The sequence below is a fragment of the Neoarius graeffei genome, chromosome 1, assembly GCF_027579695.1.
Source record: "Neoarius graeffei isolate fNeoGra1 chromosome 1, fNeoGra1.pri, whole genome shotgun sequence".
NCBI lineage: Eukaryota > Metazoa > Chordata > Actinopteri > Siluriformes > Ariidae > Neoarius > Neoarius graeffei.
In genome coordinates, this window is record NC_083569.1 from 18,000,346 (window position 1) to 18,022,551 (window position 22,206).

Sequence of the window (22,206 nt, forward strand, 5' to 3'; positions counted from 1 at the left end):
ATTATGTACATCTCTTTCACAAGTTTCAACCAGTCATCCCTGTCTGGTGGTTCTGGCTTATACCATTTTTTCGTTATGGCCTTTTTGCTGGCTGCAATCAAGATTTTGAATATATATCTGTCTGGCTTAGCCACAATGTTTCCTCCCAAGTTACCAAGATATAATACTGTGGAAGTCTTGGGTATTTGATAACCCAAGACCGAAACAATAACAGAATGTACTTCATCCCAAAACTGAACAATATTAGGGCAAAGCCAGAATACATGTGCATGATTCACATTCATCTCACCACATTTTCTCCAACAGGGTTGGGAAACAAATGTGTACTTACTTCTAAGTTGGGGGGTAATAAAAAATCATATTACATTCTTCCAGCAATGTTCTCTCCATGTACAAGACGACGCAGTAGAGTGCTGGGTTCTCCAAATCTGTACCCAATCATCCTCAGAAATATCCACATTTAACTCTTTTTCCCATTTATGTTTCACATATGTGGTGTTTCCTTTGCTCTCCATTAGTTGTTTATATAGCACAGATATTATTCTTTTACTCCTGAAGCTATATGCCCCTATTACAGTTTTGATTACCTTATTTTTGTCCACATTTATGTTTGGTTTAACCTCCTTATTGTAATAGTTTCTAAGCTGTAAATATCTAAAATGATCTTGGTTGTCCAATGAGAACCTTTCCTTCAAGTCTTGAAAGCTCAGAATGCTCCCCTCTTTAATTACAGTACACAGAGCTGTTATTCCACATGAGGCCCAATGTTTGAATCTCTGATCTTGGGTATTTGGAATGAAACATTTATCATATACTGGCCATCTAAGCATCCTGGTATCTGTCTCTAATTTATGTTTACGTGTGATGTCATACCACACTTTAAGTGTAAATTTGGTGATGGTGCCCATGTGGTTATAAAAGTCTTTGGCTTCATCAGCATCGCCAATAAGACTTGAGATTTCCCTCTTTTGCGCAAACTGCTCTAGGTTCTTCCATTTGGCTTCATAGGATTTATCACACCAGCAGACTATGTGTTTGATTTGCGCTGCATGGAAATACTCCTTGAGGTTGGGCAATGCCATTCCTCCTTTTTGTTTTTCCAACTGTAAAGTCACAAATTTAATTCTCGGTCTTTGTCCATTCCAAATAAATCTGGATATCGTTTTGTCCCATCCTCTAAATTGCTTCTCTGGAATTTCCACAGGTAAAGCCTGGAAAAGATAGAGCAGGCATGGAAGGACATTCATTTTTATTGTCGCTATTCGTGAACTGAAGTCCAGAGACAGGACGGTCCATCTATGTCTTTTTTGATACTTTTATCTATTTTGTCATAATTTGAGCCATATAGGCTTTCTGTTGTTTTTGTTATAGTTACCCCAAGGTACTTCATTGTTGTTGATTTCCAGTTAAATTTGAATTTTTCTTGTATATCTTTGGTTGGAGAGTAATTGAATGTTAAAACTTGTGTTTTGGTCAAATTCAATTTATATCCAGAATAAAAACCATAGGCCTCCAGTTGACTAATCAGTTTAGGGAGACATACATCCGGTTCTTCTAGATAACAGATCACATCGTCAGCAAAGAGGCCGATAATGTGTTCTTCTCCATCTATTCTGATGCCCTTAAGCTCCTTACTCTGTCTAACTGTTTGCGCCAGTGGTTCTATAAAGATCGCAAACAGGGTTGGAGAGAGGCAACAGCCCTGTCTGGTTGATCGTTCTAGTTGTATGGTCTCTGTCAAGCTGCCATTGATTTTGATTCTTGCAGTTGGGTTTTGATAGAGTGTCTCAATACACTCAATTGCCTTTGTGTTCAGTCCAAACTTTTTAAGAACCTCATAAAGGAAAACCCAGCTGACACAGTCAAAAGCCTTTTCGGCATCAAGGCTTATAAATGCAGCACTGATATTGTTTTGTTTAACATGTTCTAGAACATGAAGAGTTCTTCTTATATTGTCATGTGTTTGACGGCCCTTAATGAAACCTGTCTGATCTTCGTCAATAATGTCTTTCATGAATTGGTCAAATCTTTTAGCAATAATAGAAGTGTATATTTTATAATCTACGTTGAGAATCGATATAGGTCTATAACCTGAGCATGTCTCGTTGTTTTTCCCCTTGGGGATAACTGATATCACTGCTTCTTTCCATGATGGGGGTATTTTGCCTTTCTCAAGTGAATGGTTAAAAGATGACAAAAGTAATGGTACAAGTTGTTCCTTAAATGTTTTGTACCATTCTGAGGGTAGACCATCGCTACCTGGGGATTTGTTTGACTTTAATCTGCTTATTGCATTCTCTATTTCCAACACTGTAAATGGTTTGGTGAGTAGGTCATTCTGATGTTTCCCAATAGATGGCAGATCAAGATTCTGTAAAAAGGTTCTCATTTGATTAACATTTGCTGCTAAGGGTTGACTATAAAGATTCTTGTAGTAGTTCACAAAATTTAAGCCAATCCCTTTGGGATCGTAGATTACCTGGTTAGTATATACATCTCTTATTTTATGTATTGTCCTGTCAGCCTGTTGCTTCTTTAATCGTTTAGCTAACAATCTAGAGGCCCTAGGCCCTACTTCATAATAGGATTGTTTTAGGAATCTTGTCTTTTTTTCAATTTCTGCATTTAATAGTTTATTTATGTTCTCCCTTGCTTGTTTAATTTGGGGGAGTAACAAAGGGTCCCCAGAATTTTTATGTTGTTGTTCGATTTTAGTCAGAATCTCTTTTTGTTTAAGAAAAACCCTCTCTTTAGCTTTTTTCATGGCTGCCGTTTTTGCTATTAATTTCCCTCTTAAGACTGCTTTTAGGGCATCCCATAAAATAACAGGACTCACTTCACCATTATCATTTTCAGTCAAATATGTTGAAATTTCTTCAGTCATCTCCCTAACCAATACTTCATCGTTTAAAATCCCAACATTTAACCTCCATTGTTTTATTTTCTTCTGCGTATCCAATTGGATTTTTAGACACATTGCACAATGGTCTGATACGTCTGCTCCTTCGATTTCACATTCTTTTATTCTAAACAGGTCTATTTTATTTATAAAGAAATAATCAATTCTGGCATAACTGTCATGGGGCGGTGAATAATGTGTATAATCCCTTTGAGTGGGGTGGAGTTCTCTCCATAAATCAACTATGCCAAACTCCTTGAATGTAGTTTTAATAATTTTAGTTACTTGGTTAATTGTTTTTTTCTTGTTTGTTGTGTCCATCTTATCATCCATCACAATGTTAAAATCTCCACCACATATCAATATTCCCTCTGACTGCATTATTATTTTATCAAGAAGAGATTTAACAAACCGCTTATCACTGTTGGGTGGGGCATAAACATTAACCAAAGTCATTAACTCGTTTTCTAGCTTTCCTTTCACTATAAGTCAAGTCAAGTCAAGTCAAGTTTATTTGTACAGCGCTTTTAACAATAAACATTGTCGCAAAGCAGCTTTACAGAATTTGAACGACTTAAAACATGAGCTAATTTTATCCCTAATCTATCCCCAATGAGCAAGCCTATAATAAATCTATATAAATCTATAATATATCTATATTATACTATAATAAACTATAATAAATCTATACTAAATACTAAAGAAACTATAATAAATCTTCCGTCTTTATCCTTAGTCATATTGATACATTCAAATTTCACTGTGTTGGAAATCAATATACTAACACCTCTTTTGCCCTTATTTCTAAAACAGCTATAGAAAGTGTTCATGAAACCAAATTTCTTGAGTTTTTCAGTCTCCTGATCAGTCAAGTGAGTCTCTTGTAGGTAAATAATCTGGGCCTTCTCTTTCCTTAGTTTAGACATTACCTTTTGTCGCTTAATGGGGTTATTCAGGCCATTTACATTCAATGACAGTATCTTAACACTATTCTCTATCATTCATATTAACATAATTCCACAATCCAGACTGAAACTTAACAATTACTACAGGTGAACTCTGTAACAACCAATGAACAATTACATAAAGTTTAGTGACTTCAGAAGAAAGGAATGAGTTTAAACATCCTTTGGGTTCCCTGTTGGGGGGAGGAGGGAAAGGTGCCTCAAGCACGAAGGGGCCCTCCCTAGTAAGAAAGTTCTCTTCTCCACTAGAAGTGTCCAACATTTGGCGTTAAATTGTCCTCAGTCGGGTTGATAATTAGAGCAGGTTAAGTGGTAATAATTATATCAATAATAATAATAATAATAATAATAATAATAATAATAATAATAATAATAATAATAATTGAGAAGGAAAAAAAAACATCCTAATTTACAATATCTAAATCAATATCTGTATTTTGTAGGCCTACATGCGAAATGACGAGCGCCTCAACTTTGTATAAGCTACACCTCAAAAGAAAAGCTATGGAGATTCTCCATGCACTTACATTAAATAACTAAGTACCTCACTTTGTGTCACTCCCAGAATATATGAGTGTCTTTTCTTATTCTGCTCACTGTAGTTTATTCCCCCGGCTGTGAATCTCTTCTGAATTCCAGGAGCCTCTCCCTTGCTCGATGAGCTGCTTTGTCGCCGGTGCTGATGGTTTTCCACGAGAGTAGATCACCCAGGCGTTCCTCCATTATTTTCATCGCGTTCGGACTCTTTGCTTTCACTGTCACCTGAAATCCACATCGATTGAGATCCTCCGCTGCTTCTTCTGCGTTCTCGTATGATCGTTGACCAGATTCCCAGTGGATACGCATTTTAGTGTAAGGAGTTTGGAAGCGGATGTCCTTTTCTCTCAGGACAGATTTGATCGGGCCATACGCCTTTCGTTTCTCTAAGACGTCTGCTGCATAGTCATTATCAAAGTAAATTCGCCGCCCATCTAGCTCAATCTTCTTCTGCCAGCCCTTTTGCAGAACCAATTCCTTGACGTGATATTGCAGAAAATTCACTATTAGGGATCTGGGTGCCGACCCTGCTGACGGTTTTGGAGCAAGAGCTCTATGCGCTCGTTGGATCTGTAGGTCCATCCCAGGGGGGAGTTCGAGCTGTTCACTAAGCAGTTCGTTCACAAAGTCAGTGACTGATTTCCTCTCTTTGTCTTCCGGTACTCCGTAAATGCGTAGATTGTTTCGCCTGGAGCGACTCTCCAAATCAGTCATTTTATCTTTCATTTCGATGCTTTGCCTTAGAGTCGCAACCAGAGCGTCTTTGAACTCCAGGCAGGTTGACTCCAGATCGGCTATGCGTGATTGTGCTTCGGTAATGCTAGCATTCTGAGTCTGTAGCTCTCTCACAACGCCATCTTTAAACTCAGCAAAGTCATCTTTCATAGTTTTTAACACCTCACACTTGAAAGCATTTAAGTCCCTTCTCATTTCTTCCTTCAGGCTTTTAAATTCTTTTGAAAGTTGTGAAAGATGTTCGATAATAGTCTTTTGGTTACTTTCATTTTCTCCACACGCGGTTACCTCCTCTCCACCATGCTTCCCGTCTCCAGTTTTTGAATCCGTCCTCATTTTAGTTCTGTTCAACTTCTTATCACTTTTCTGACTCTGTTGCATTTTTCCTCCCTTTGTCGATGAATTTGAACAATCTCAGTACCTTATTATCTCAAGGAGGCTTAATTTTCTAATCGACTATGAGGAGCTCTCCTCTTACACGTCCATCTCTCTCTACTAGTTATTTTAATTATCTCGTTAGCAATTACTCTGACTTGTCACATCCAGATGCACTTTCTGCCTTATCCTGTATGTGACACTGTGAAACACTGAACTGTGCAGTTATTGATATTAATTACTCTAAAATGTTTAGTGAAAGTATTGTAGCAGCATTAGGACCTAATTAAAGTATCACAAACTGATAACTATCAAAATGCTGATGATGATCTGGGCTGGCTGTGATGACCTGGCGACTTGTCCAGGGTGTACCCCGCCTTTCGCCCGTAGTCAGCTGGGATAGGCTCCAGCTTGCCTGCGACCCTGTAGAAGGATAAAGCGGCTAGAGATAATGAGAATGAGATGAGATGAGATCTGGGCTGGATAAAGGAATGTGTAACACAGTCTTTCTCTCTACAGTGACTTTAATGATGAGAATTATGGGATGTTACCTGTGGACAGATGAGGGGTTTCCAGTGTTAAAATACAAAGGAAGATCCATAGACGGATCACTCTTCATGGAGACACAGCTGGGTTCTGGAGAGTCTGATCTCTTCATCTGGAGTTTACTGTACAACATTATAGAGGAGGCATGAGACAGAATTTCATTGTCTCAAATATCACAATACAAAATACTGGGAGAGACGAATCTGCTGCTCATATCATGTATTGTGATATTTCTGTTTAATATTCTTTTTGTGCTCTACCTCTGACACCACCGGCATTGCTTGTTCTCCCCATGTCTGCATGGGTTTCCTCCGGGTGCTCCGGGGTCCCCCACAGTTCAGAGACATGCAGTTTGGTTAACATGGGGTGGCCTTGGGCTGAAGTGCCCTTGAGCAAGGTACCTAACCCCTGACTGCTCCCCAGGCGCTGTAGTGTGGTTGCCCACTGCTCTGTGTGTGTGTGTGCTCACTGCTTCAGATTAAATGCAAAGGATGAATTTCACTGCGCTTGAAGTGTGCATGTGACAAATAAAGGTTTCTTCTTCTTTTTCTGTTCTTACATACTAGGTGGCAGCACCAAAGGTCGTAGCTCACAGAGCACAGAGTTATAGAGTGGAAACCTAACTGCCTCAAAGCACGCTGACTGAACAGTCCAGAAAGTGAAGCTCATCAGAAAGGAAGCGTTATGGCACATGGGGTCAAACTCCAGGCCCACGGGGTCAAACTCCAGGCCCACAGCCTCGTTTCATTTGGCCCGCATGAACTTGGAAACAATAAAACTGAAACAGCCTGTAGAACACGACTGCTTAAAGGAGAACTGAAGGCAAATATATATAATCAAAATGCCATTTCTCATTTTATTAAATATAGGAATTCATTTTTGATAGCTATATTGTCGCTGCTATAGCAAGTTATGAGTGTTTGAAATATGCTCTGTAATATATCAGTCCATACGTCAAAGCAATGGCCATAAATGAGATTCGTTGAGACCTGCGTGAGACATCGTAGGACATAAAACATACAGCAGAAATCAAAGTGACCAATCCTGTGTCCGAAATTGCTCACTTGTTCACTACTACCTATAGAGGGAATTACGACTACAAAATGGCATCCCCACTATATAGTGCCCTATACAGTGAGTAGGGAGTGATTTTGGACACAGGGCAATATCTGCCAACGTTGTCAAAAGACAACGTTTGAATGCTGATGTAATCAAGCTGGAAGTTTTGTTTGTTTTGATAGCAATCAGGAAAGTTTGAAAAAAGTAGACAGTGATCATTTAAACTCGTTTTTGTGCAATATTTCATTTGGAAAACAGTTTTCAAAATGGCGGCACTGACACCTGGCTGACATGTCACATTTCGAAGTCTTGCACAAGTCTCGTGAAGATCGCGTGGATAAGCGACACCTGCCGTGGACCATCTCATCTCATCATCTCTAGCCGCTTTATCCTTCTACAGGGTCGCAGGCAAGCTGGAGCCTATCCCAGCTGACTACGGGCGAAAGGCGGGGTACACCCTGGACAAGTCGCCAGGTCGCCTGCCGTGGACCAAACGAACTAAATTCAACATGGCTAAAAACCGAATAGGCCGATAAATATAATATTTTATTGCAATTAGTTGCCAATAAGAGTCACGATATAAGGTTACTAAAACTGAAAACATAACTGAATAACACGTTAATTAAGAAATAAAGCAAGTTTAAAAATGACTTCAGTTCCCCTTTAACATTTTCACACTATCCAGAATTCACAGCAGATCTGTAGTGGAGGCATCTGAAGGTAGTTACAGTAAACCGCTGTATATACATACGCGCACTCCAGTTTCCATCACTGCTGGATTGACCACGGTCTGAAATGCAGGTTAAAATAAACGCCTGGATTTGACACAGGATCTGAGTTTAACCCCCTGACTGTATTGATATTGCCGTGGTTTGATTTGCTGCCTTTACAAATCAAAATAAATATATTACACTTTAAAATGTAATGTTTTGTGTCAACACCACCTCATCAGTCTGGTCCTGTGAAGCCTATATTGGGATATGATTCGTATCATGGCTTTAGTGTATTGTCTCATACGACTGCATTTTTAATTTTATAAGAACATAATTTTACTAACAACGAACAGAATCTGGCATTTTTTCAAGTGGTGACTTAACTTTTCATTCTCAGTATAAGTTAAGTTTCTCTTTTCAGATATCCTCACTCCATATTTCAGATAAGAACAGTTAATGACTAAAATATTAGAACATGGCAGCTTACCGCTTTTCTGAGGGTGGGGTCACATTATCTGTGTCCAGATCACGGCTCTCCATTTTTAAATATTAGTGTATGGACACACGGCTCATGGACTCACTGCTGATTCCTGAAGACGCTGATCTCTTGGACTGAATGAATTGCACTCCTAAAAATCAGAAAAAAAACAAACATGCTGTTAAAACCAGGGATTTGAACCAGAATTTTTTTCCTATCGGTTCGTTCCGAACAGAAACGGAATTTTAACGTTTCCGGTTTTGGGTTCCACCATTAAATAGACGTTCCCGAACCGGTTAGAACAAAAAAATTTCGTTCCCGGAATGGTTAATTACGTTCCCTGTCAGCTGTTTAACAAATGGCTACAAAGTTATGTCTCTGTCTCATCCAGCTTAAGCCAAATGTAGGCTAACTCTATTACAACCTTCATTAAATAAGACAAGAAATAATTCAAAACAATTATTATTTCAAATGTTGGCGATTTGGATTCTCAGTATGTCTTCCCATCTACACAAACAGAAAAAGTGCCAAAAATGAAAGCTAATTCGTTTATTGTGTTACCAAAGGCTAGTCAGGCCCTATAGAGGGCTACCACATGACGTCACCGCGCCGCGAGATTTTGTTAGGCACCATATTGGAAGACCAAGTACACATCTATGCAAGTACATACATACATAAAACAAACTACACCTGAAATGTAGCCAGGGCCGGTTCTGCCCTAATCTGGACCGGGGTGCAACATCGCGCAACCCCCCCCAAAAAAAAAAAAAAAAACACCAGTCTAAATCAGGACAACCATCACATAACTATAACCATAAACATTTTATATCAACTATTTTAACTAAATGGGCTATAATAAATAAGCCTGCAGGCAGCCATGGCGGGCTGCCTCAGAAAAGTAACCATTCAATGACACAACTGTAAGCCTGCAGCCACGGCGGGCTGCCTCAGAAAAGTAACCATTTGTCCTACCTTAAAACTCGTTTTGCATTTTCTGCCTCCTTTTTTGTATTTTCGACCCTCTGTTTATTTTCTTTCCTTTTCTGAAAACCCGATTTGTGTCCAGACATTTTGTTCTGCTACCAACGAACTAACTCGTCAGGTCTCGTCTCTCGAGCCCGCGATGATTCCCGTGGGAGGGGCAACAACTGATACATTTTTACAAACAGCCAATAGGGAGGTTGCAAAGTTCAGGCTCTTCTTTGCTCAGACACTCAGTAATTCACTTATTCTCACGTGGAGACATGATAGCAGTCCACCTTCCCGCTCTCTCCATTCAGTCAGCGAACGTCACACAGGACGTGAACCCCAGCGGGTCAAAGAAACTTGCGCAGGAGAAGAATGACTATTTGTAGGCTACAGAAACTTTGAGGAACGAAATAAAAACCGGTATTAACCGGTTACCATTATTTTTAATAAGCGTTTCTGTTCCGGAACATAAAAAATAATAAAGTTTCTGGTTTCGTTTCTGTTCCATGTGAAATAGAAAAAGTTCCCGGTTTTCGTTTTCGTTCCTTGAACCGGTTCAAAGCCCTGGTTAAAACTGGAGAAAAATAAATTTCACATCTAATGAATTGCACATGCGAAAGACTCCAAAATTAAGAAGCAGGAGGATTCAGAGTAAGAGTCGTTTTAATGGTTATGCACAAGACGTGTGTGTCCCTCCAGACAGGAGGTGAGGTGACCAGTTCAGTAATCAGGGGATTGAGACCTCTGCTGGAAAGGAGGAGACACAGTTTGAAGTCCAAGCAGGTCAGCTGTGATGCCTTCACTAAAAAAGCTGAAGCAGGAGCCAACTAAAGTCATCTGTAGTTAATAGAAGGGCTACTTTAAGTCTAATCCTGCTTTCTCTTTACCAGCATTAAATGGGTTTAGTTTGAATAAATTCTGATCCAGAAGTCAGTCAGTCTGAAGTCAGCTGCACTAACCAGAGATGATTTCTGTGAGCCTAAAGTAGGGGTGTGTGATATGACTGTTTTACACCGTGAACGATCCATGATCTGTTTTTACTGAGGGATCACATGGACCGTGATACTAAATATATTTTGTCAGTTGTGCTGAAAATGCTGAGATGTGGCATCTTGATTTCTGAACCAGACTACTCTATTCACTAGTCCAGCTCACGGTCTCCCTGAAAGACACAGGAACAAACCAATAATAACCCAGAGTCAGCAGCTCCTTGGGTTACGTTTCCTCATTTTGTTTGGCATCAGCATGGCCAAGAACACAGAGAATCTGGTGTGTAAAAAAATCCACATCAGTTAAAGCAGCGTTTCCCAACCTTTCTTGAGCCACGGCACATATTTTATATTTGAAAAATCCCACGGCACACCACCAAACAAAAATATCACAAAATGTGTGTGTGTGTATCCATCCTATCTATAGGGAGGGATACCCCCCAGGAAAGTTTTGAAAAATAAGGCCTTACAAACCACTTTTCCTGCAATCTGAGCTGTAGTAGATAAAAAAAAAATCTGTTATCTCTTTTTATATATTTACATGAAAATGTGTATCAAATCAATAGGAGTATTCTTTGAAATTAAAATAAAATTTTGAAAAATAAGGCCTTACAAACCACTTTTCCTGCAATCTGAGCTATAGTAGATAAAAAAATCTGGTCTTTTTTATATATTTACATGAAAATATATGTTTCAAATCAATAGGAGTATTGTTTGAATTTAAAATAAAATCACATTCAACATTCAAGGGTATGGTTATAATTTATGATCAACAAAAATGACAAACTAAATTCACATTAAACTTAAGTTCTATTAATTATCAAAATGTTCATATATTAAATAAAATTTCTAAGCTTGACTGACCTTTTCTCCCTATGTCCTCATTAGTTGCATATGATTTCTTCAAAAAGTCTTTTGAAATATTTAAGTTTTCAAAATTGTCAGCATTAATTCAGATTTACTGACTATCATATACATGTTCAATGTATTAAATCAAACGAATGCTAAGTTTATGGGATAATGTCTATGTACACTTTATACAATTATTTATAGTTCACAGTCACTTCTCATTTTCATTTGATCATTTTAACAACTTCTTCAGCTTTTTGGCCAAAGACAAAAGCTTGTCGGTCCTCTCTTTTGTAAGAACTGTTATGATTGGCTATCATGCTCTCGCCAGCGATATTTTGGCCAATTACACTGTAGATAACACGCATTCTACCACGAGACTTAGCGAGACTAAAGATGGTGAAAATGTAAACATGTAACATCATTGTAGGAATGAATTACGCTTGAGTGTCACGAAGGAACATACCCCAACCCCCCTCAATAAATGAAAAAAAAAATCTCAATGGATTTGGCATAATATAAAAAGGTCGATTTTTACTCCGAAAAAGCTGAAATCCGCCGAAAAGCAGAAAATTCTCATCCCTGCTATCGCTATCACCGCTGTCACACCTAAAGCATTACTAATTCTATTGTTTGAATGGCAACAGGTAGATACACAGGTTAATTAGCTACCTGCTGCCATCTATTGGAAGAGTATTTAATTGTTGTGCCGGTCACTATACGTCGCTGGCATAGACGAACGAAGACAAATTATTTGCAGTAAATAAATAATTTTCGGAACAATTACGTGAAGTTGGATAATGTCCCACAGTACACCTGATGACCTCTCACGGCACACTAATGTGCCGCGGCACAGTGGTTGGGAAACACTGAGTTAAAGGTTCTGACTGCAAAGTTGAATTCTGGGTAAAACATTCTATTTCTATTGCTGTTGGAGTTTTGAGATGTTTCACTGCTGCGCGCACACACACGCCACGTGTATCCTGTGTGTAAATGTTTTGCAGAGATAAAAAGCATCCCGCATTTTACGATTCTACTTTTAACCAAAACAAGTCAAAATGGGGGCCCTGTGATGACCTGGCGACTTGTCCAGGGTGTACCCCGCCTTTCGCCCGTAGTCAGCTGGGATAGGCTCCAGCTTGCCTGCGACCCTGTAGAAGGATAAAGCGGCTAGAGATAATGAGATGAGATGAGAAGTCAGAATGGGCAAACATGGTGGACTCGGCTCTCCCGCTAGTGGAAAAGAAAAGGAAAGCCTGCTGAGCGAGTGCAACTGCAAGATAGAGCAAGGTTAGAGGATATCATTTTGCTGGACAGATAACTAAATCATTCTAGCTAGCGCTTAGCTATCTTAGCCTTAGAATGCATGAGCTCGACTCCACGGTAGTGAGTATGGAGTTATACCCCTAATGTTTTGATCTTACAGAGAAAGAAACAAGAATACAAAAGCAGTAACAGAGAAAAGATGTATTCATCTTTTGTTTCATGGAACTAATTCAGTTCAATGCTTTGCTAAGATGCAAACATCTGTGGCCCATGAAGAATTAATCATAAATCACACACCCCTCCCCTAAACAGTGAAACCCTCCGGTGTGACTGCACAGTCGGGAACGCAGGGCTCCAGCCACATCTCTGCGAACGCCAAAGCACAGCAGTTTCTGATGTCCCTCTGGTGTTTAATCCATGCACGCAGCTCATCCAGTCTGTTGTCCAAAGACTGAACATTAGTGAGCAGGATGCTGGGCAGAGGAGACTTCCTGATTCTCTGTCATGAGCAGGACAGAACTCCAGCACGTTTCCCTCTCTTTCTTTTCCTCCGGCATTGCGTGAGTAAACAAAAGACCCAGGGGAGTGCAATGTCCACAATGGGTCATTCCATGTCAATTCACACACCCTCCCCAGTGACACCTCTTTAATTTGCCTGATATTTATTTTATTAGTGCCTTATGATGTCAAAAGAAAGAATCCAAAATTTTAGCTTCCTAGCTCGAACGTTTTTTGAATTTTGGCCCTTCAAAGTTTGGGTGCCACGCCCACTTTTGGGGTCCGGGAATTGTACACTTAATTTGCAAGCATTTTTGGAGGCCCATATCTTTTGTTCTAAGGGGGATTTAGACCTGTAAATTGCTATATCTATGTATTCTGGGCCTGTCTATCAGATTCTGCATCTAAAAATAGCACAGGTTTACTAACTTTAGAGATATTAACCCCTTAAAAGTGGATTTTTTTAATGACAAATTTTTTTTTGACATTTCAGGGGTCCATATCTTGGAAAGTTTTTGTGTTGATAGGGTTTAAACTGATTTATCATCATATTTGGGAACTCTACTGTGTACTTAGAGAGTTTCAAGGCACTCAGAGCTTTGGTGGGGGTACAGAAGGGCCCCAAATATGGCTTCGGGACAAAATTACCATTTGGTACGTCCTACTTCAGGCCATTAGTTGGCCATGTGGGCACATGATGACTGGAATGAGCCTTTAACCCTATCAACAGACACCTTTTATCAAACTTTTAAGCCAATAAAAACTTTGATTATCCAACTCCTTCAATATAAACTAAGCATTTGTATATGGTACTGTTTTTGCATATTTTCTGAAAAATCCGAAAAGTCCGGAAAGTAGGTCAAGGCAAGGCAAGGCAAGGCAAGTTTATTTATATAGCGCATTTCATACACAGTGGCAGTTCAATGTGCTTTACAGAAGTAAAAGCAAAACAGTAAACAATAGAAAATAAAATTACATAAAATAAAGGGGGAAGAAGAGAGAAAGTTCAGTAAAAACAGCAGAATAAAATGGAACTAGACCAGACAATTCCCCGGGGGAAATTGTGAGAGGATGCAGTGCGCGAAGCAATTAGGTCACGCATGTTCGCTGGCCGTGAATGTGTGACCTGCTATGAAGCTACAATGCCATGATTTATGTGTGTGCTTGAGACAGCAGCCCCCCCCCTCTCTGCTCCCTCACTGGCCCCAGTCGGCATGGCTACGGGCCTGAGCAGGAGCGTTAAGACACACAAGATTTTGTCAGGTGTCTGCTGTTTTTTGCTCAGGAGCAGGCCTCGAAAAACAACAAATAACTCAACAACGAAAGCAGCTATTCACAAAATTCTTTCACACTGAGCGCTAGAAGGGTCTCCTGAATACACTGATGTAATTTTTTGTCTGTAGTGTTAAAAATGAGGACACTAGAGCGAGTTAAATATGAGTGACTTTTCTGTCACGTTTATAATGGGTGTCAATGAGGCCTCTCGGCTGCACTCTCCTCAGTTTGAGGCTTCTCATTCAAAAACTGTAAATCCTATCGTTTAGGTAGACACATTGTGTGAATCAGGACAAGTTTTACTACTACTTTTGAGAAATTTATCTCTGTAGAGTGAAATTTGTGGCTGAAACCACAGTTTAAGCGAGAAAGTCTGAGCTATTTTTTCAAGCTCTCTACACTCTAAGTAGAGCCCTGCACTCCTGCGGGAGTCTCGCGGGACTCGCGGGACCCGCCGCAAAGCAGTGAAGCGCGGGACAAATTTTGAAAGCTCATTGCGGGCGCAGGCGGGACTGGAAGTGCACATATGCGCTCGCGGGCGGGAGCGGGAGTGCACATATGTGGCGCGGGCAGGAGCGGTGATAAGCTGCAGTCCCGCTAACTAAAATTTATAAATTATTAATTTGTGTCTATCATATATAATTTCTCATCTCATCTCATTATCTCTAGCCGCTTTATCCTTCTACAGGGTCGCAGGCAAGCTGGAGCCTATCCCAGCTGACTACGGGCGAAAGGCGGGGTACACCCTGGACAAGTCGCCAGGTCATCACAGAGCTGACACGTAGACACAGACAACCATTCACACTCACATTCACGGTCAATTTAGAGTCATCAGTTAACCTAACCTGCATGTCTTTGGACTGTGGGGGAAACCGGAGCACCCGGAGGAAACCCGCGCGGACACGGGGAGAACATGCAAACTCCACACAGAAAGGCCCTTGCCGGCCCCGGGGCTCGAACCCAGGACCTTCTTGCTGTGAGGCGACAGCGCTAACCACTACACCACCATGCCGCCCTCATATATAATTTGTGCTGGATATTTTATTTGCCATTAATAAAAACATTTTAAGATGCCTAAATTTACAGAGAGAGTCAGATTGCCAGATTGAGTGAGAAATGGCATTTTAAATTTGCCATTGATCACTCTAATAACTCGCAGTTCACACCCAGCTAGCAAGAGAACCATGAATGAAGTGATTTACTGCTTGAGTTACATATTGAGTTATGTAGTGTCTCTAACAATAACTAGTGCTGTCAAGCAATTAAAATATTTAACCACGAAACGCACGTTTTTATCACATGAGAAGCCATTGTAATTCTCTGATTAGCATAAAAATGTGAGTGGTTGTTGTTATTTTTAATGCAAAGCAGAGCTAGCAAGAGAAGTGAATTGATTTACTACTTGCGTTAGTCTACAATTTTAGTCAGAGAGACAGATTACACAGTGACGGTAGGCTTGACTCAATGCTATCCCAGAAATCCTTCCTGTAATATGCAAATTTGGCTGTCCAATCAGAGGCGTCTAAATTTGCATATTACAGGAAGGATTTCTGGGATAGCATTGAGTCAAGCCTACCGTCACTGTGTAATCTGTCTCTCTGATTAAAGTTGTAGACTAACGCAAGCAGTAAATCAATTCACTTCTCTTACTAGCTCTGCTTTGCAATAAAAAAAAAAATGAAACACACCATTAGTACAAAACAAGCCCATTCACTTTTTTATGCTGATCAGAGATTTACAATGGTTTCTCATGTGATTAAAAATGTGTGATTTGCGATTAAATATTTTAATTGCTTGGCAGCACTAATTATTATTAGAGACACTACATGCTGAATTCAGAAAGAAGGTAAATAATAACGAACGTGAGCTGTAGATATTTATACTCAAATCCACTCAAAGTAGGGGGCGGGGCACCATCACGCTGTGTCAAGACAAGAACTTTCTTGAGAAATAACGCGAACGTCTGCATCATGCGGGATTTGCGGGCGGGAGCAGGACAAAATATGGCAGGCGTGGGCGGGAACGGGACTGAAAATCATAATTTTTTTGTGGGTGCGGGCGGGAGCAGGACTGAAAATCATAATTCTTTGCGGGCGCGGGCGGGAGCGTGACTGCACAATGTGGACGCGGGTGGGAGCGGGACTGAAAAATTCGACCCGCGCAGACCTCTAACTCTAAGTAAACGAGCTGCACTGGTGTGTAACGCAATAGACACCCATTCAAAAGCCGGATTTTCTCCCGGAACCCACATGGCGTTTGAGCCGGGACTGATCCGAAAGTGTAGAACCTAGCAGAAAAGTTGAATGCCAGATCCACAGAGGAGAAGTTTTCCTACATTTTAGAGTTTGAATCACGTCTCTAGGTGAAAGCATGCCAGAGCAGCGGATGTTTGAAAAAGTGCTTTTTTTTCAATTAATTCCATAGAAATGAATGGGGTTTTTTTGGGCAATTTTTTCGCGACTACGTCGCGAAAAAATCGTATTCTGTAGAGAAAAGTAATAGCATAGCGAGTCCGATCAAGCCGCACGTTTTGATATAATGTTTGTCTGTGTGCGCTACAATGCCATGATTTATGTGTGTGCTTGAGACAGCAGCCCCCCCTCTCTCTGCTCTCTCACTGGCCTCAGTCAGCATGGCGACGGGCCTGAGCAGGAGCATTAAGACACACAAGATTTTAACAGGTTTCTGCTGTTTTTTGCTCAGGACCAGGCCTCGAACAACGACAAATAACTCGACAACGAAAGCATCTATTCACAAAATTCTTTCACAGTGAGCGCTAGAAGGGTCTCCTGAATAAACTGATGTAATTTTTTGTCTGTAGTGTTAAAAATGAGGACACTAGAGCGAGTTAAAAATGAGTGACTTTTCTGTCACGTTTATAATGGGTGTCAATGAGGCCTCTCGGCTGCACTCTCCTCAGTTTGAGGCTTTTCATTCAAAAACTGTAAATCCTATCATTTAGGTAGACACATTGTGTGAATCAGGACAAGTTTTACTACTACTTTTGAGAAATTTATGTCTGTAGAGTGAAATTTGTGGCTGAAACCAGTTTAAGCGAGAAAGTTTGAGCTATTTTTTCAAGCTCTCTACACTCTAATGCCGCTTTTCCACTACAAACGCGGCTGAGCCGTGCCGTGCCGAGTCGAGCTGAGTCGAGCTGAGCGGGGCTATTGAAGTTGCATTTCGACTACAACCGCGCTGAACCGTGCTGGCTGGAAGTGGGTGGACACATTGGGTGGAGTTAGCGAAAGTGGGTGGACGTCACGTGATGTCGTTAAGCAGCGCAAACAGTGACATCAGTGACAGTGGCGGAACAAGTCAGAGCCGGGCCGGGGGCGGGGCAAATGACCGGGCATTTTATTAAAGCTTATCATAACATCATTTTAGGCTACAAAATGTTCGCAACTGCGGTGTTTACCAATTTCAACACTACCGGGTGCAACAATTTAGTACATCAAGTCCTTCAAACGAACATGTAACTCAGAAACAAAAAACATTAGGATACTGTACATGGCTCATAATAAAACATCAATAGCCTATACTGCGCACATTATTTGAAGGGCATACGAATGAGCGCTCAGAGTGGTGACAGGAAGAGTCAGAAATAAAAGGAGGGCGGTGCAAACCTCACTGAATGCACTGTGTTTACCAGTTTCAACACTACGGGGTGCAACTATGTTATTTTGTACATTAAGTCCTTCAAACGAACATGTAACTCAGAAACAAAAAAAAACATTAGGCGACATACTGTACATGGCTCATAATAAAACATCAATAGCCTACTGCGCGCATTATTTGAAGGGCATACGACGAGCCTTGCGCTCCGCGAACTCGTCCACGATGCTCTGTCTGTCACTGATTCAGTGATCTTTTAAGCAGTAGTCTCACGACCCGAATAGTAAACAATAAACATGGAGGACATGGAGTCGTTAGTGTTGCTGGTCTTGGTGCTGTGGCTTGTTGTCACCTACAACACCAACAGATACTGGCAAGAGCGTATAGATGAGGCGAGGCGCATAAGGCTTCAGAAATTCTCGTAATTCGTAATTCTTCTTCTTCCGGGTTTGCGGTGTTTACAGATCCCAGCGCGCTCGCGGGGCGTGTGTGGGCATGTGAGGACACTCCTCCTCACCAATCAGTGCACAGGGGAGTGTCTGCTCACGCCCCCAACCTCAGTCAGCACGGTTTGGCTCGCTTCAGCCCCACTCCAAAACGGTGCGAGTTTTAGGGGCTAAGCAGGGCTGAAACGAGCTGAGTCGTGCTGGTTTTTGGTAGTCGAAACGCGAGCCGTGTCGGGCTGAAGTGAGCTGAAGCGAGCTGAAGTGAGCTGAAAAAGGGTAGTGGAAAAGGGCCATAAGTAAACGAGCTGCACTGGTGTGTAACGCAATAGACACCCATTCAAAAGCCGGATTTTCTCCCGGAACCCACATGGCGTTTGAGCCGGGACTGATCCGAAAGTGTAGAACCTAGCAGAAAAGTTGAATGCCAGATCCACAGAGGAGAAGTTTTCCTACGTTTTAGAGTTTGAATCACGTCTCTAGGTGAAAGCATGCCAGAGCAGCGGATGTTTGAAAAAGTGCTTTTTTTTTCAATTAATTCCATAGAAATGAATGGGGGTTTTTTGGGCGATTTTTTCGCGACTATGTCGTGAAAAAATCGTATTCTGTAGAGAAAAGTAATAGCATAGCGAGTCCGATCGAGCCGCACGTTTTGATATATTGTTTGTCTGTGTGCGACGTAAGGTTATTGAGTTATTCGAAATCGAAATTTGCGTAGGAATAATAAATATAAGAAAAACTATAAGAAGAAGAAGAAGAAACACGTAGAAGAACAATAGTTGCAATGCTTTGCACTGCAACCTAATAAAAGTTAAGTAAAGTTTAAAACATGTAAAAATGATGATATTTATCAGTTAGCAGAAAGCATCTGAAAACAGCTTGGTCTTTAGTCTAGATTTGAAGCTGCCAACAGCAGGAGCATTTTTGATGTCCTCTGGGAGCTGGTTCCATAGCTGTACTGCATAATAGCTAAAAGCTGCTTCACCACACTTTGTTTTAACAACAGGTTTTACCAGTTAATTTTGCTGCTGCGATCTGGTAGATCTGATTGGGTTAGGCCGCTGCAACATATCAGAGAGGTAATTGGGCCCTGTACCATTTAGAGATTTGTACACCAGCAGCAATGCTTTAAAGTCAATTCTGTAGCTTACTGGAAGCCAGTGAAGGGACCTTAGAATTGGAATAATGTGCTCTGTTCTTTTTGTTCGTGCGAGAACCCTAGCCGCTGCATTTTGAACCAGCTGAAGTAGTTTGATGGTCTTTTTTGGCAGGCCTGTGAAAAGGCCATTGCAGTAATCAACCCTACTAGAGATGAAGGCATGTATAAGTTTTTCCAGATAATTTTTTGACACAAGTCCTCTTAGTTTGGAAATGTTTTTAGGTGATAAAATGATGATTTAGTAATTGCTTTCATGTGACTGTCAAAGTTTAGCTCGCTGTCAATGAAAACACCAAGATTTTTAACCATATCAGGTTATTAACCAGGTCAGCTATTGTTTTAACTGCCACTTCAAATCAAAAGGTACTAAAACACATTCAAATTATAAAATAGTAAGATTAAAACAAGGATAATATCACTGAACACATATATTTGAATATATAAACTGACAGTTTACATTTATTAACCCTTTGCACACTGTACACACACACGTAACTTAAACTACACTTACTTAAGAATAAATTAGTCATGTGATCAGATCAGACAATTTTAATGAGGCATGGACGCCATTTACTGCTGTAAAATACATGTAGGCACAATACAAAACGATTCAATTCAATATAAAACCATAACCAGGCTTGCTGACTGACACTGACAGTTAAGCATGAATGTACTTTGGAAGAAGCATCTCAATTCTTTCTACATCAACCGCAACAAGTTTATAATGCCGAGCACTACGACCTTGAATCTCTGGCGCATTTACACGACATATAACGTCTTGAAATGGCACCCAGCCTAGAATATACAACTTTATGGCAGTCATCATTTAGTGACAAACCAATCTTGCAAGTACTTTGTTCCATCTTCCATGAGCAGGGGATTTTTTGGTTAACAAACTGACACCGAATATTGGTGTCTTCCCCTCCCGACAATGACCTTATTGAAACAATCCTCTTTTCTCTGTGAATTCAGTTTAGATATTTATAAGCAAGCAAATACTCAGCTTGGGAGCCTTTGTGTGATATCACAGTTTGTTACAAATTAATTTTACTTTGTATACAAAATAATTGTTACAAAAATGAAACATTTGTTTACAGATATCTCTTTGATTTTTTTAATGCTAACTGTTCATGAAAATACCAGTGGGTTTGAGCCATATGCTCAAGACTTTGATATTGAAACAACCAATAATTGTAAGTAATGAACACATAGCATAAAACTGTTAACATTTAGATGTCTTTATGATCAATACTTTAAAAACAATTGTATAGAAGAAAGGTATGTATCAAAAATATATAGAGTTCCTCATGAATACCCATGCCCCCTTCATGTTTATAATGATTATAATAAAATTATATATATATGTATGCCAGGAACGAGTGAGAAATAGACTCGCTGATCCACACCACCCGGATCTACAGCGATGACATAGGGATGTCATTCGGATTGGACAAGTGTGGCCGGATGGTCTCAAAGAGAGGCAAGATGATCCGGACTGAGGGGACTGACCTACCAGAGGGCAACATAGGTGATATCCAAGACAGCTACAAGTACCTTGGCATCCCACAGGCTAATGGAAACCATGAAGAGGCCACAAGGAAGTCAATCACAGCCAAATACGTCCAGAGAGTAAGGCAGGTCCTGAAAAGTCAGCTGAATGGTAAGAACAAGGTCCGAGCCATCAACATGTACGCACTACCAGTCATCAGATACCACGCTGGTATCATAAACTGGCCAAAGGAGGAGATAGAAGCCACAGATATCAAGACTAGAAAGCTTCTCACCATGCATGGAGGGTTCCACTCCAAGTCCAGCACCCTGAGACTATACACTAAGCGGAAAGAGGGAGGCCGAGGGCTAGTGAGCATCAAGACCACGGTCCAGGATGAAACATCGAAAATCCGAGAATACATCAGAAAGATGGCCCCAAAGGATGAACTGCTAAGTGAATGTCTCAGGCAGCAGAACCATGATGAGAGTGCAGAGGAGGAGGAGGAACAGACAACCTGGAGAGACAAACCCCTACATGGCATGTACCACCGTCAGATAGAGGAAGTGGCTGATATCAAGAAATCCTACCAGTGGCTGGATAATGCAGGACTGACAGACAGCACAGAGGCACTAATCATGGCAGCACAAGAACAGGCCATAAGCACAAGAGCCATAGAGGCTGGGATCTACCAGAGTAGATCAGACCCAAGATGCAGACTGTGCAAAGAAACCCCTGAAACAGTCCAGCACATAGTAGCAGGGTGTAAGATGCTAGCTGGATCAGCGTACATGGAGAGGCACAACCAAGTGGCTGGGATAGTATACAGGAACATCTGCAACCAGTATGGAATAGAAGTACCCAAGTCCCAATGGGCCATACCACAGAAAGTGGCTGAGAACAACAGGGCCAAGGTTCTGTGGGACTTCAGCTTCCAGACTGACAAACAGATCCTGGCTAACCAACCAGACATAGTGGTGGTGGACAAAGAGCAGAAGAGGGTGGTGGTGATAGATGTGGCGATCCCAGCTGACGCCAACATCAGGAAGAAGGAACATGAGAAACCTGAGAAGTATCAAGGGTTGAAAGAGCAGCTGGAACGGATGTGGAAGGTCAAGGGTTGTGTGGTCCCTGTGGTAGTGGGGGCACTTGGGGCAGTAACCCCCAAACTGGGAGAGTGGCTCCAGCAAATCCCAGGAACAACATCTGAAGCCTCAGTCCAGAAGAGCGCAGTCCTAGGAACATTGAAGATACTGTGCAGAACCCTCAAACTCCCAGGCCTCTGGTAGAGGACCCGAGCTTGAGGATGACATGGATACCACCCCCCCGCCGGGGGTGAGAAGGATA

The 22,206-nt window shown here is 41.0% G+C and overlaps 1 protein-coding gene and 1 pseudogene across 30 annotated transcripts in view; both read right to left on the minus strand.

Annotated features, from left to right (window-relative positions):
• The window catches only part of LOC132891954 (protein NLRC5-like), an 888,139-nt gene that overhangs the window by 161,734 nt on the left and 704,199 nt on the right, over positions 1-22,206 (minus strand). The gene's annotated exons all lie outside the window — the stretch shown is intronic.
• The window catches only part of LOC132892087 (uncharacterized), a 52,957-nt pseudogene that overhangs the window by 22,530 nt on the left and 8,221 nt on the right, over positions 1-22,206 (minus strand).